The sequence below is a fragment of the Ranitomeya variabilis genome, chromosome 4 (genome assembly GCF_051348905.1).
Source record: "Ranitomeya variabilis isolate aRanVar5 chromosome 4, aRanVar5.hap1, whole genome shotgun sequence".
NCBI lineage: Eukaryota > Metazoa > Chordata > Amphibia > Anura > Dendrobatidae > Ranitomeya > Ranitomeya variabilis.
This window is the reverse complement of record NC_135235.1, coordinates 16,720,687-16,736,788: the sequence shown is the minus strand read 5'-3', so window position 1 is coordinate 16,736,788 and position 16,102 is coordinate 16,720,687. Positions and strand designations below refer to the sequence as shown.

The 16,102-nt window shown below is 41.5% G+C and overlaps 1 long non-coding RNA gene across 1 annotated transcript; it reads right to left on the bottom strand.

Annotated features, from left to right (window-relative positions):
• Window positions 1–2,812: 2,812 nt before the first annotated feature.
• Window positions 2,813–15,564, bottom strand: LOC143768333 (uncharacterized). Its single transcript, XR_013213814.1, has 3 exons — window positions 15,441–15,564; window positions 13,703–13,865; window positions 2,813–3,166 (listed from the first exon to the last, which is right to left on the bottom strand). It is a non-coding gene; the product is annotated as an uncharacterized LOC143768333 (long non-coding RNA).
• Window positions 15,565–16,102: the final 538 nt, after the last annotated feature.

Genomic DNA, 16,102 nt, shown 5'->3' with positions numbered 1-16,102 from the left:
AATAGATTTTTTTCATTTTGCTGCTTTGTTTTTTAGTTGGGAATGCTCTTAGTATAAAATGGTTACGAGGACCTGGCAGCGTTGACTGAAGCATGCCAGCTGTGTTTAGAATGGGATAAAAGGTTTAAAAGCCAATCAAACATCTCAGAGTTACTGTCACATGAAAGGAAAGTGCTGCCCTGCAAGTGCTGGCCAATGTGTTTAGCGAGTTTAAGTCTTATGACATCTCTGGAAAATGAAGAATATTTTCCCGCCGGGCTGCAGTTATATTCATTTCAGAATAGTCACACACCTAAGAAGGGCTGGTCTGGTTTATGCACAATCGCAGTGTACTTGATACATTTGATTTATTAAAATAGTGGGAAAATACTAAAGACTCATGAGAATCTGGTATAGGAGATACTATATTACACTAGTGATTCCTTCCTAAGTTTATTCTTGGCATCTATTAGTGAACTCCAGGAGCATTTTAGAGGAAAGTCTAAGCCCCGGAGTTCTCTGCTAGCTCATCACCATTAAAATACAACGTGTAGTATGCCAACAGCTGGAAAGCCACTTGTAGAGTCCGGATCACACATTGTAAAATGCATCTGCAGGCTGCTGACGGATCTCCTGGGATCCTGCACCACGTTCCCCAGCAGTCTTGGAGTAGATCCAATATTATATTGTGGAATGGACATTAATTATTATCATATGACGCTAAATAACTACAAAGCAATAAATCACTGACTTCCTGCGCTTTCATTTTCAACACTGGAGAATCGTACTTGTGGTTGAAGTTTTTTTTTCTTAAATATGACAGTGGCATTTACTACACGGTGAAAAATGTCAGAAAGCGACAATTGTATTCTTCAGTTAGTTACAGATTCACAAGAATCTTATATATACAGTATATATGTGTATATAATGCAGTAATAAAGATTATTATTATTATTATAGTAACAGTTTGCAGCGGTTCATATTGGCTTCATTATGATAGAAGTTGCTGGTCAGGGTTTGCATTCTGCGTGTTCTTATAATGGTGCGTTCAGGACAGGTGACGATGTTCTTTCGTCTGTCTATACCAGGCGTTCTCACACTGAGCGGCTTCAGCTAGTTCATGGGGAAGCAATTTTTGTAGAAGTGATCATATGTTGCTCGAACCTTTCCATGGTGCAGTCATATTCAGTTTAGCCACAAAACTGACTCTTTATACTCATTTTAATGAAATAAAAAAATGAAAGTTATATGTCACTTTAACATAGACTTTCACTATACAGTAACCTAAATGACTGCTCCTCTGTTGCATTCTTTTCTTCCTGTAATACAGATATATTTTGGGGGATTTGTTCACTCACAGCTTTTTATAAACTACCAAAATATCTTATAGAAAGAATCTGTTGATAGATTCTATTTGTGAAATTTTGGTCTTAGGTTTCTATTGGTCTCTATTATTATTAGTAGCAGTAGTATTATTTCTATTACATGATGTAAATGACAGGTCACAAACACTTCTAAGGCTAGGTTCACACGACCGTATAAAAAATCAGAGTTGCACCCAGAAAAGTTTTTTTTACAGCAGCAGCTATTAATCCTTTACAGTGCGATTTACAGTTTCCTCTGTTATAGAACTGCAATGAGTCCATAACAATTGGATGTTATTCTGTATCTTCATATGGAATCCGATTTTTTCTCACACCCATAGACTAGAATGGGCGAGTCCCATTTGATTTTTGGAGGAAATTGTGCATGCTGCATTTTTTTCACATGCAGATTCATTTAGTGAAAAAAATCGTTCATTTTCACTACCCAATGAATAACATTGGTCTAAATGTCATCTTTTTTTTAGTAGATAGCACTCGGACGAAAATTATGGTCGCATGCATGAGACCTAATAGTGTTACATAGGCTACATGGTAAAAAAAGGACTACGGTATGTTTTTTATACAATTTTTTAATGCTAATTTATATACTATAAAATTACTAGATATACTGTAAAAAGAGAGAGAATTAATGTAATAAACCGAGATTTTATTTAAAGGGAATCTGTCACCTCATTTTTTGTATATAAGCTGAGGCCACCGCCATTAGGGGCTTATCTACAGCATTCTGTGATGCATTCTGTAATGCTGTAGATAAGCCCCTGATGTATCCTGAAAGATAAGAAAAACAAGTTATATTATACTCACTGGGGGGCGGTCCGAGCGATCCAGTACAATGGGCGTCGCAGTCCGGGTCCGGCGCCTCCCATCTTCATGCGATGACGTCCTCTTCCTTGCTTCCTGTCGCGGCTCCTGCGCAGGCGTAATTCTCTGCCCTGTTGAGGGGAGAACAAAGTACTGCAGTGCGCAGGCGCTGGGAAAGGTCAGAGAGGCCCGGCACCTGCGCACTGCAGTACTTTACGCTGCCCTCAACAGGAAGATAAAGTACGCCTGCGCCGGAGCCGCAACACAAAGCAAGGAAGAGGACGTCATCGCATGAAGATGGGAGGCGCCGGACCCAGACAGCAACGCCCATCAGACCGGACCGCAATGAGGTGACAGATTCCCTTTAAATGGGCTCTCAAATATTTTTACAATGGTTGAAACTGTTTAAAAAAAAAATGAAAGAAGCCACATTCACCCTCATTTCATATTGTTGCGTTGTACCATCTGGTCCTGTTCTCAACACATGAGAAATTGCCTGTATTTCCTCTCTGCTAACCCCTGGCTGCAGCGCTTACCGGGCTGACTTCCAGTATGTCAAGGATGGAACCAGAAAGAATAGGCCAGTGTGGACCAGACTGTTATGGGATGTTAGTTGTGGACGATCGCTGAAGGTGACAATTACTTTGTTTTTTAAAAACAGTAAAAGAAACTTCCAAATAATTGTAGTTCATCTTTAATTTAGGTTAAAAAATCCACCTTCCTCTTAGAGATCCCGGTTCGGATGGGTCATCTTACTTGCTAGGGGATTAACGTGTAGTAGTGAATTCCAGCACCCTCCTCGCATTCTTTCATGTATATGCCACATGTCACTAAATGATCCATAATTAGCCCTCCTAATCCTCAGGAATACTCTGCAGGAAATGTATTCTGCTCAGTGTGTGAGGGGGATTAACCCATTAGCCAGGTATCACAGGGGCTACTCCATTAGTGAGAAGGCTTCATTATTGACACCACTGAAGAGCGATGAACACCTCCTGTCCCTGGAGACAAAGTGAAATCTAAAATTACTGTTGTTTCATTCTCTTACAATTAAGTCTTATTTCTACACATTCTGACAACCCCTCTTCTCCTGAGAGACTGAGATTTGTATTTACATTTCAGATGTTTGATGGATATTAAATGTATTATTTACTTAGTGATCATTGATGATAACTGATAATTAGAAATGATTGAGCACTAAAATGCTGGGATGCTTGTTACTCGAACCAAGCAATTTCTAATGGATGGAAAAACTGCTGAATGGAAGGAGAACAGCATGGGGAAGACCCCTGGAAGCCTCTCTGACTCCCAGATCGCTGCTGAAAACAATGATGTCACAATTTTACTCCACTCAACAACCAAACCAATAAGAAATTACATTTTACAGGAAAAAAATGTCAAGAAACATTTTTTTCCTATATAATGACTTGCATATAAGGCAAAATATAAAAAGTATTTTTTAAAAAATTATAATTTAAGTAAACCAAAATTGAATTTTTTTAATTAAAAACATTTGAAATTTCAGTGTAATTTATGAAGGAAGCAAGATCTGCCCAAAATTGGGGACTCAGATACACTCCGACATAAAGGAGGGCCTCATACACATTCTGTACCAATTGTAATGTATTGGTACTCCTAGACTTATAAAGGCTATGCATTAATTGTAAATCCTGCCCAAAATTACAAGCAGGGTCATCCATACACCCTTGAAAGGACCAACTGTTAGGCCTCATTCAAATATTGTGAACAAGGTGTAGTTGTGCTACTCTTACACTCATAAAAGCTCTCAACACAGTGCAAAGCCAGACAATAATTACAAGCAGGGTCAACCATACACCCTTGAAAGGACCAACTGTTAGGCCTCATTCAAATATTGTGAGCATAGTGTAGTTGTGCTATTCCTACACTCATAAAAGCTCTGAACACAGTGCAAAGCCAGACAATAATTACAAGCAGGGTCATCCATACACCCTTGAAGGCACCAACTGGAATGCCTCATAAAAATTTAAGAAAGTGAAGCTGTGGTACTTCTACACTTTTAAAGGCTTTACATAAAGTGCAAAGTTAGGAAAAAAATCTAAGTAGGGTCATCCATAGAACCTAGAAGATGACAATTGGCAGGCCTTATTCAAATATTTAACAATAAAAACAATTTATGTGCTGCTGTCATGTGGTGGTGTTGAAAATTCGGGTCTATTCCAGGCTTTGTTCATTGTTATCAGAGTTAGCTTGTCAGGACTGTTAACAGGCGAAAGCGCCTGTTTTGACCCCCAGTGGCACTAAACACCTACTCAGACAAGACACTAGTGGCAGGGCAGCACAACACTTCCAAGGCATAGAGGGGCAGCTCATCCCAGGTGTCTAGCTTTGAGACCCAATAGCTGAAGTTTGCAGAGGAATTAGGGAGTATGCTGGTTTTGACAGCCAGGTATTTCTTGACCACCTGAAAGGATGGATGCTGAAAGGGTGTCATGAAATTGGCCCAGGCCTTTGACAATGTACCTCTTCCACTGCTGTGTGTCTCCCTTGCCTCTCCTCCCTGGTTGGCCTAGGAAGTTTCCCCCTGCAGCTAGCGTTGTCTGTTGGAAATTTTTTCAACATAATTTCCACAATGACCTTCTGGTATGGCACCATTTTAGAAGACCTCTACTCCTAAGGAAGAAGAAGTGCAAAGTTCTTCTTGTAGCGTGAGTCTACCAGGGTGAACCAGTACTTTTTTTGGCCAAGATGAAAGTAACGCGAGGGTCACAGGAAAGGCAGAGGTACATAAAGTTGGACGTTTGTGCCAAGGTCCCTACAGCCAACACTTCCCTGTCTTCCTCCTCCATCTCATCAGCCAGCTCCTCTTCTTCAGCCTCCATCTCCTCATTGATACCCAATCTACGCTGAGAAAATGAGATGAAGCTGGGCAGTATCTCCCTGTCTCATGTCTTCATCTCCTCCTGGTCCGCATGCAAAGCATCATGTTTAATTGTCATCTGCGACTGTTTAAGTAGGCACAGAAGCGGTATTGTTGTGCTGATGATGATGACGTCGTCACTGCTCACCATCTTTGTGGAGAACCACACAAATGTCAGGCATCCATGGCCACTCTTCAGTTATGTGTGAAGGTTGACCAGAATACTGACCGGCGTGTTGGAGCTAACATTTAACAACTGGTCTCTGCTGTTCACAAACACTTTCCAACATGTGCAGTGTGGAGTTCCAGCCCGTGTTCATGTCGCACACCAGTCGGTGTGCTGGCACTTGCATGCGCTACTGCAGTACTGACAGAGCAGTGGCAACTGTAGCCGACTTGCGGGATTGGGCGCTGATGTGGCATACCTTGACCAGAAGCTATGGTAAATGTGGGTAGGTTTTTCAGAAACCGCTAAACTATCAAGTTGAGCAAAGGGTACAAGCATGGTATGTGCGTAAGCTTGCCAAGCTTCACAGCCACCACCAGGTTACGCCAATTATCACACACAACCATGCCTGGTTGAAGGTTCAGTGGCAAGAGCCCCAGATCTGCCTGGTCTGTTCCTTTCAATCTCTGTCGTGGTGTGCAAATTGTCTCCTAGACAGATTAGCTTCAGCAGAGCCTGTTTCAGCTTCTCTGAGGCAGTGATGCAGAGCTTCCAGCTACTGGCTGATGTGGACTGAGATAGCACATTGTAGATGGAGGATGAGGAGGAGCAGGAGGGGGTATAGGAACTGGTGTAGGAGGTGGAGGAAACCCTGATAGAAGTAGGGTGTTGGTAGCACATGTGCCGTGCCAGGGTGGGACTCAGCCCGGCCTCCACAATGTTCACCCAGTGTGCTGTCAGGGAAATTTAGCTTCCTTGGCCACAAGCACTTGTCCTTATGTTGGCTGTTAAGTGGATAATCACAGTAACTGCATTGATAGGGGCACGGGTGATATTCCTGTACACGTGCTGGTACAAGGCATGAACGCCACAACGAGAGAAATAGTGGCGGCTGTGGACTGAGTGCTAAGCGAGGGACCAAATTTGTACACCTGTAGCAGGCCAGTTTTGTTTTTTATTTAAAACCAATGAACTTTCACATAAAGCAGGTTGTACAGTATATTTGACAATTGTCAATTTTTGTAATAAAAATACTTTGTGAACTGTACCAGGCCAAGCGGTGTTTAAAAATTTTAACCCACCGTTATTTTACACAAAGCACGTTAAGCTGTTTGGATGACTAATTTGAATCCATAAATTTTTTAAAAACTTTTTTGTAGTTTTATATATCATCGTAATGTAATAAGAACCGCATAAAGCTGTATGGATGAATAATTCAGTCCATAAAAATTATTCAAATTTTTTTTTTTAGCCATAGTTTGTATCCGATACAAACAGCAAAGTGCAAGATTAGGCCTTATAAGGGCTATTAGTATGATGGCTCAGGTTGAGCACCAGTATCAACATCATAGGACTTGAATTCGTTAAACTGTGCACACACAGGCCTACACAAGCACTCTCTCCCTCGAATAACAGCTAAGAGTTGTGCAATGGTGTCAGTGTGCCGAGCCTGGTGGCGCCTGTCCTTTTATAACCCCTGATGATGTCACACAGCCAGCCAATCGCAGTAATGCCACTACCAAGATGTCTACGTCATTATAGTGACGCACAAGTAATCCCTGCATGCTTATTGGCTGTGTAACAGGCACAAAACATGCGGGGTGGGGATTCGAGCTTGAAACAGAGCACTGAGTAATGCTCGCCGAGTAACGAGCACATCTGAGCACCCAGATACTTGAGTGATATCCGCGTATCACAGCAGATTCGCTCATCCCTACTGATAATTTAAATATTTTTTTACAAAGGTCAGATAAATGTCTGGGTCTAGTAATAACAATATGATTCGCTCAGCGTCCCATAGACCATTGAGAGGATGAAGTCAGAGATAAGCTGGCAGACTGCGAAAAAAAATCCAGCAAAGTGTCATCTGGCCCCACACAATATAATGTTTATTCCAAAGTTTTATAATCCATGATAAATAATAGGAAAACAATGTATACATTCCATAACCTGGAGTCCATAGAAAATGGTATTTGTGTTTAACATAAATTTTAATCATTTGGAATAACATTTACATTGAGTCGGAACTGAATTTTTTCCTTTTTTCCTTTCATGTTCTTACTAGATTATGATTTTTTAGTTTTTCATTACTTATCTGTTTATTACAAGTTAGTTTTTGTGAGAAATAGGTTTTCCCACTAAGAGCACCATCTTTCTTTGCTGAATGTTTGTGTGGTTGTAACGATACATTGGGACTTGGTGTATTGTTTTTCTGTTTGTGTATTTATAGACTATTAGTTGTGCCCTTCACATGTTTGCCTATAGAAGTCATCTCCTTTCAATAGAGAAAAAATCCCCATACAAAGATGGTGTCTGCGAAAACAGGATCCAACAATGACAATAGACCATAGTAAAAACTCACCCCTCCCTGCACAATGACCTCTGCACATGTCTCTGAGCATGCCGACTACACCCTGTTATGTAATAGATGAAGGCTAAGATTGCATGTAAAAGTTTGGGAACCCTTGGTCAAAATTACTGTTGTGAACAGTTAAGCAAGTTGAAAATGAAATTACATCTAAAAGGCCTAAAGTTAAAGATGACACATTTCCTTTGTATTTTAGGCAGAAAATTTTATAAATCACAGAAAGGAAAATGGGTTGATGCAAAAGTTTGCCCACCCTTGGAGATTTGTGTGTTCAGATAACTTAAACCAAGGTTTCAGACCTTAATTAGCCTGTTAGGGTTATGGCATGTTTACTATCATCGCTAAGAAAGGCCAGGTGACGCAGATTTCCTAGCTTTTTAAAAACACAGCATTCTCTAACCTTGTGCCAAAAATCAGCAGCCATGAGTTCTTCTAAGCAGCTGCCGAGCACTCTAAAAATCAAAATGGTGGAGACCCACAAAGCAGGAGAAGGCTATAAGAAGATAGCAAAGTGTTTTCAAGTTGCCTTTTCCTCATTTGGAAATGTAATTAAGAAATGGCAGTGGAGGAACAGTGTTGGTCAAGATAAGCAAAGAAGACCAAGCAAAATTTCATTGAGAGCTGCTCGTAGGATTTCTACATTGGGTACATTGGGGTACTGGAGTTTTGGTACATTGCTCTGGTGCTCAAGACACCTGCACAAATATGGGCTACATGGAAGAGTAACATCTAAAAAAGCCTGATGCATTTTGGAAATAAGTCCTGTGGACTGATGAAGATAAAATAGAAGTCTTTGACCACAATGATCAAAGGTATGCATGGAGAAAAATGGGCACAGAATTTCAGGAAAAGAACATCTCGACAGCCATTAAGCACTGGGGGGGGGAAGTAAATCATGCTTTGCGGTTGTGCTCCAGCCAATGGCATGAGGAACATTTCACGGGTAGTGGAAAGAATGGATTCAATTGAATTTCAATAAATTCTTGATGAAAACAACACCATCTGTAAAAAGCTGAAGTTGAAAAGAGGATGGCTTCTAAAAATGGATGGTGACCCTAAACACACATCGCAATCCACAATAGACGACCTCAAAAGCGCAAGCTGAAGGTTTTACAATGGCCCTCACAGACACCTGATCTGAACATCATTGAAAATCTGTGGCTAAACCTCAAAATAGCAGAGGAAGCAAGACGACCCAGGAATCTCACAGGACTGGAAGAATTCTTCCAAAGGAGAATGGTTGAAAATCCCTCACACAAGAATTGAAAGACTCTTGTCTGGCTACAAAAAGTGTTTACAAGCTGTAAAAGTTGCAAAATGAGGCGCTACTAGGTACTAACCATGTAGGGTGCGCAAACTTTAGCATCTGCCCATATTCCTTATTTTCGTAATTTTTAAAGTGTAAATGAGCACTATATATGTTAGAATCTATTTTGTTTTGACCATCCGCCATCTTGTTGTGGTTTTCAGGTTGCTGGTCTTTTTCCTCTGGTGCTGGGTTTGTCCTAGGTCAGGTGATTGCATCACCCTTTATTACCCAGCACCTGCCTCCCAGTCCTTGCTGGACAACAGTGTTAATCCGCTAGTGTTCTGGCTTGGTTCTTGTTAGCTTTCTGTGTTTGATATTGTGCAGTTCTGGGATCTCTAGTTCTGCCAGTTTTGTTTTTGGTTTTCCTTTCGTTTCGGCGGCTGCCTCTATTTTCCTACTAGGAGGTTACCTGTTTTTGTTCCCAGTCCCTAGATCTTTCAGGAAACGTCGGTGGGTCTATTCACAAGGAATAGGTCGCCCACTCCATCGTAGGGTTTCAGCCTAGTCCTAGTACAGGGTCAGCTTTTCCCCCTTCTACCCTAGTCCTGTGATGCAGATTCGTAACAATATATCTATCTATCTATATATATATTCCCCCCCAAAAAAATACAGAGGAAATGTGTCATCTTTAACTTTAAAAAAAACAAAAGATAGTCAGCTCACCTGAATATCGGCTATTCCACATCTGTTCCTGCATGAGAAAAGTTGTGCACTCAGTCCACAGAAAAATCGATGAATCCAGCAGGAATGTAATAAAATCAGTGAATTTATTTCTTCATTAAAAAAAAAAAAAAAGGAAAGGGTTAAATCCTATGGTACACCACTTGAAAATAAGTTATAATTTCTTACAGCATTATGCACATATGGCAGCATTCTTCCGATGTGTTTCGACTGATGTCTTAATCATGGTGATAATAATCTTTAACTTTAGTCCTTTTTTAGATCATTTCATCTTCAACTTGCTTAACTGTTCACAATAAAAGTAATTTTGACCAGGTTTGCCCAAATGTTTACATGCCACTGTACATCTCACCTACCTCCTGTCCCTGCACAATGACTTCTGCACCTGTCTCTGAGCATTATCTCTATACTCTCCTATAGATAATAAGTGACGGACACAATTCACATCTTAGAACATGATCACTATATTCTCCCATAGTAGTAAAGAAGTCATTTTTTAATCTCTTATGTCCAGGTGCCTGTTGCAATGTACATTTTTTGGAACTGCTGTTCACTGTTCAGGTAAAATAGTTGCACCCATAACTATGCAAGCAATAAATCCTTGTTGAAAAAACGACTAAGTATGGAATGGACAAGGCAACTGTTAGGTGGATTCATAACGGGCTTAGTGATCGGACCCAAAGAGTGGTCGTAAATGGCTGCACATCCAGTTGGAAGAATGTCTCAAGCGGGGTAACACAGGGCTCTGTCCTCGGCCCTGTATTGTTCAACATCTTAATTATTTAGATGAAGAAATTGAGGGTACACTGATTAAATTTGCTGATGACACAAAGCTAGGAGGGATAGCTAATACTAGAGAAGAGAGAGTATTCAAAAAGATATAAATAAACTGGAGCAGTGGGCAGCAACTAACAGAATGGTTTTTAACAAGGAAAAATGCAAAGTACTACATCTGGGCAATAAAAAAAGCATATACAGAATGGGAGGAATAGGGCTAAGCAACAGCACATGAAAAAGACTTGGGTATACTAATAATAATAATATTCTTTATTTATATAGCGCCAACATATTCCGCAGCGCTTTACAGCTTAACAGTTTCAAACACAACAGTCATAAGTAACAACGTTAACAATACAATAATTAAAGCAAATAATAATAGATCACAGACTGAACATGAGTCAACAGTGTGATGCAGCAGCAAAAAGGGCAAATGCAATTCTGGGATGTATTAACAGAAGCCTACAGTCTAGATCACGTGAAGTCTTTATTGCCCTCTACTCCTATTTGGTCAGACCTCATCTGGAATACTGTGTCCAGTTCTGGTCACATTTTAAAAAAGACATCAACAAACTGGAGCAAGGTCAGAGAAGAGTGACCAGAATGGTGACTGGTCTGCAAATCATGTCCTATGAGGACTTTGAGCAGGGGTTGGACACGACGACCCAGGAGGTCCCTTACAAACTGTAACATTCTATAAAATTTTGAAACAAGGTAAATAATATCACATTAACAGCGTATTCCACAGTAGATTTATTATTAGTGAAAAGTTTCCATGTTGTGCTGCAGGTGTAAAGAGGGAATTTTGCCCCAAAATTTTTTTTTTTTTAAATAATCTAAGGTTATTCAAGACATTTTGATTTGAACACTGATATACTTTTGGAGAATGTTCTATTTTCCTTTCTTTGTTTTGCAAATCAATTTTTTTAATAAAATAAAATTTATCTAATTAAAAAGAGCATTAAGATAATTAAAGAATATCCTTCTTACGGTTTTTTATTTGTAAGTAAATACAAGTTTTCCCCATTTAATAATTCTGGGGCATCATTTCTCAACACTTTGCAAAGTGTAGTTCCTATCTTGTTCCTCCAAGAAATCTAAAACTGGGGCAGTATCTGTTACACTATCTGATATCGTCCATCAAGTACAACAAAACCCAAAAAATAGAGAGAGCACATGTTGGTATAAGTGCAGTGCATAGGTGCTCATTCACACTGTGACCAATCAGCAAACAGAACCTAAGATAAAAACAAAATGAGCAAATAGCCTGTAATAAGTGAATAGTAATAGTACGTTAATAACATAGGGGATTTAGTTAACACTGTTTTCATCAAAAAACGTAAAAGCTGCGACAAGGTATACCCCAAACGGGACGGTATCTAAGTATAAACAAAATGAACATTGCAAAAATGGGGTGCCACGCTGCGGTTTGTGTAAAGTACAAAAAACGGAACCAATCCAGACACTTAGGGACAAAACCCTTTGAAAAGGAGAAGGTAACACTTATTAATTTATTTATACATTTATCTGAGGAATAACATGAGTCATGCGTAACTAGTTACTAAAACAAACATATCGGCTCTGACCAAATAATATGTTGGATTAAACTCCATTTGCACCAAGTACAATAGAGTATGATCTGTAATAATTTCTATAGGTTTAGTTACCACTATAACTTATAGGCAGCGCTGAGCAGATTAGGCGTTGAGCAGGGACGACACTGAGTAGGGACAGCGCTGAGCAGAAAAGGTGCTGAGCAGGGACAACGCTGAGCAGAGAAGGTGCTGAGCAGAGAAGGTGCTGAGCAGGGACAGTGCTGAGCAGAGAAGGTGCAGAGCAGAGAAGGTGCTGAGCAGGGACAGTTCTGAGCAGAGAAGGTGCTGAGCAGGGACAGCGCTGAGCAGGGATGACACTGAGCAGGGACAGCGCTGAGCAGAGAAGGTGCAGAGCAGAGAAGGTGCTGAGCAGGGACGACACTGAGCAGAGAAGGTGCTGAGCAGGGACAGCATTGAGCAGGGACAGCGCTGAGCAGAGAAGGTGCAGAGCAAAGAAGGTGCTGAACAGGGATGGTGCTGAGCAGGGATGACACTGAGCAGGGACAGTGCTGAGCAGAGAAGGTGCTGAGCAGGGACAGCGCTGAGCAGGGATGACACTGAGCAAGGACAGCGCTGAGCAGGGACAGCGCTGAGCAGGGATGACACTGAGCAGGGACAGCGCTGAGCAGAGAAGGTGCAGAGCAGAGAAGGTGCTGAGCAGGGACGACACTGAGCAGAGAAGGTGCTGAGCAGGGACAGCATTGAGCAGGGACAGCGCTGAGCAGAGAAGGTGCAGAGCAAAGAAGGTGCTGAACAGGGATGGTGCTGAGCAGGGATGACACTGAGCAGGGACAGTGCTGAGCAGAGAAGGTGCTGAGCAGGGACAGCGCTGAGCAGGGATGACACTGAGCAAGGACAGCGCTGAGCAGGGACAGCGCTGAGCAGGGATGACACTGAGCAGGGACAGCGCTAAGCAGAGAAGGTGCAGAGCAGAAAAGGTGCTGAGCAGGGACAGCGCTGAGCAGGGACGTCACTGAGCAGGGACAGCGCTGAGCAGAGAAGGTGCTGAGCAGGGACAACACTGAGCAGGGACTGCGCTGAGCAGGGACAGCGCTGAGCATGGACGACACTGAGCAGGGACAGCGCTGAGCAGAGGAGGCACTGAGCAGGAATGACGATGAGCAGAGATGGGTTGAGCAGGGACAATGGTAAGCAGGTATGATTCTGAACATGGATGACACTGAGCAGGGACGATGCTGAGCAGAGAAGGCGCTGAGCAGGGACGACGCTAAGTAGGGATGATGCTAAACAGAGATGATGCTAAGCAAGGACAGCGCTGAGTGGGGACGAAGCTGAGTGTGGACGGCACTGAGCAGGGTTGGCGTTAAGCAGGGATGACACTGAGCAGAGAAGGCGCTGAGCAAAGACGACGCTAAGCAGGGATGATGCTAAGGAAGGACTACTCTGAGCTGGGATGACGCTGAGTAGGGAGGGTGCTGAGAAGGGATGACGCTGAGCAGGGACGATGCTGACCAGCGAGGGTTCTGAGCGGGGACGACGCTAAGCAGGGATGATGCTGAGCAAGGACGACTCTGAGCAGGTATGACACTGAGCAGGGACGATGCAGAGCAGGGAGGGTGCTGAGCAGGGACGATGCTGAGCTGAGATGCGCTAAGCAGGGACGACTCTGAGCAGGGACGACACTGAGCAGGTCATCTGCCAGTGTTATCCACAGTAATGTTCAATGTGGACTAAAGGCAGATTACTCACAATACATTTTCCGGGGCTGGCGTCATTGTTACCTGACACGGAGGTTTTTGGAGGCTGGAATGGAATTCGCCACATCTGTGGCTCGGCCATCACTGCGCTGACAGTCATTTTATTGTAATGATGTGTTTGAGATTTTCAAAATTCCTTGCTGGTCCATTCACTTGGACAGAATCTCATGGACATAAGACCCTGCAACTGCAAAATATCAAACAGAAAACCTCTGGGATACTCTTTAGTGTGAGGGATTTTAAAGAAACATTAAAACCTGTAGTCCATTTTCTGTCCAGTTTCATGTAACCTAGTGTTCTCTGTTATCAGCTACTTCAGACAGAGGAGAGACTGAATTACAGGGAGTAAATACAAATTGCTTCAGGTCACAAATCTATAGTGAAGGCATCCTACAAAATTAAGTACATCCATACGTGTCACTGATATCAGCCGCTCCTCTTATAACACTCCAGCACCTTTCGTTTTTTATTTCATTTTTTATACACTTTTGTTTTTTCTTACCTTTTTCTAAGGCTATGTTCCCATGATGAGCTTTTGGTGCGTTTTTGAAGCTACCTATTTTTGCTGCATAAAAAAACCCACAGTGTCTTACAGTTCCAGTGAAGTGGATGGGATTTATAGAAATCTCCCGCCCTCGTGCCTCATTTTAACGTAGTGTAAACTGACCTGCGGAGCTCGTATCACTTACGCAGACTGTCAGTCTCTCTTGCGGGTATGATGAGTTTTCTGTGCGGATTTTCTCCATAGACTTAAATTAACCCCTTAATGACCGCCAATACCTGAGATATAAGAGAATAGACTCCCCATACAGGTGACAATCCAGCAGCTGCCGGCTGTCCGCTATAGTTGACAACTTGCTGCATCAGCCACGATCAGTGTTTGCACCTTCCATATCTGTTTAACCCCTTAGATGCTGCTGTCAATAGTGACTACATCATATAAATGGTTAACAGTGTGTTGGGGCTTCCTCTTTATGCCCATCGGCACCCAGAGATCATGATTGTGTGGTCCTGATGTTTGCCATGGCAATTCACATCCAAATAGCGGCCTTAGGGTATGTGTCCACGTTCAGGATTGCATCAGGATTTGGTCCGTTTCCGCGGGTCTGCCGCATGCGTCTTTTAATGCATAGTGGAGATGGGATTTCATGAAATCCCCTCCACTATGCTGTAACATCTGGACGCTGCGTGTTTGACGCTGCGGTTCTACGCAGCGTCAAACACGCAGCGTTTCCTGAACGTGGACACACACCCTTAGAGTCTGACTGCTGTAGTAATCTGTTCAGAAGTTTGAGACATTTAGGTGGTAAAAATACACATTTTCATTTCTGTCATACCACTTTGCATTAATTCCTGTAAAGCACCTGAAGGGTTAATAAACTACCTGACTGCAGTTTTCAATATGTCAGGGGGTGCTGTTTTTAAAATGGTATCACGTTTCAGGGTTTCCCAATATATGAGACCCCTAAAGTCACTTCAAACATGGATAAGTCCCTAAAAAAAATGAAAATTTTCTTGAAAAAATGCTGCTACATTTTTAAACTTCCTAAAATGCTAACAAAATAAAATAACATTTTACAAATGGCGCTGACGTAAAGCAGACATGAGGGAAATGTTATTTATTAATGCTTTGCTGTGGTATGACCATCTGGATTAAAGGGATAATCATTCAAATTTAGAAAATTGCTAATTGTTTTCATTTTTCTCAAATTTTTGATATTTTTTTTATAAATAAACATAAAACATATTGACCTAAATTTACCTTTATCATAAAGTATAATGTGTCACGAAAAAACAATCTCAAAATCACTGGGATTTGTTGAAGCGTTGCAGAGTTATTACCACATAAAGTGACACTGGTCAGATTTCAAAAATTTGGCTCCGTCACTAAGGGGTTAAATGTTAAAGTTCTGCAGGTATAAAATGTACAAGCACGTTAAGTGCATTTCCACTGTGGAAACACGTAAAAAATGCATGTACTCTGCAACTAAGTCTATTAACCCCTTCATGACCCAGCCTATTTTGGCCTTAATGACCTTGCCGTTTTTTGCAATTCTGACCAGTGTCCCTTTATGAGGTAATAACTCAGGAACGCTTCAACGGATCCTAGCGATTCTGAGACTGTTTTTTCGTGACATATTGGGCTTCATGTTAGTGGTAAATTTAGGTCGATAATTTCTGAGTTTATTTGTGAAAAAAACGGAAATTTGGCGAAAATTTTGAAAATTTCGCAATTTTCACATTTTGAATTTTTATTCTGTTAAACCAGAGAGTTATGTGACACAAAATAGTTAATAAATAACATTTCCCACATGTCTACTTTACATCAGCACAATTTTGGAAACAAATTTTTTTTTTGCTAGGAAGTTATAAGGGTTAAAATTTGACCAGTGATTTCTCATTTTTACAACAAAATTTACAAAA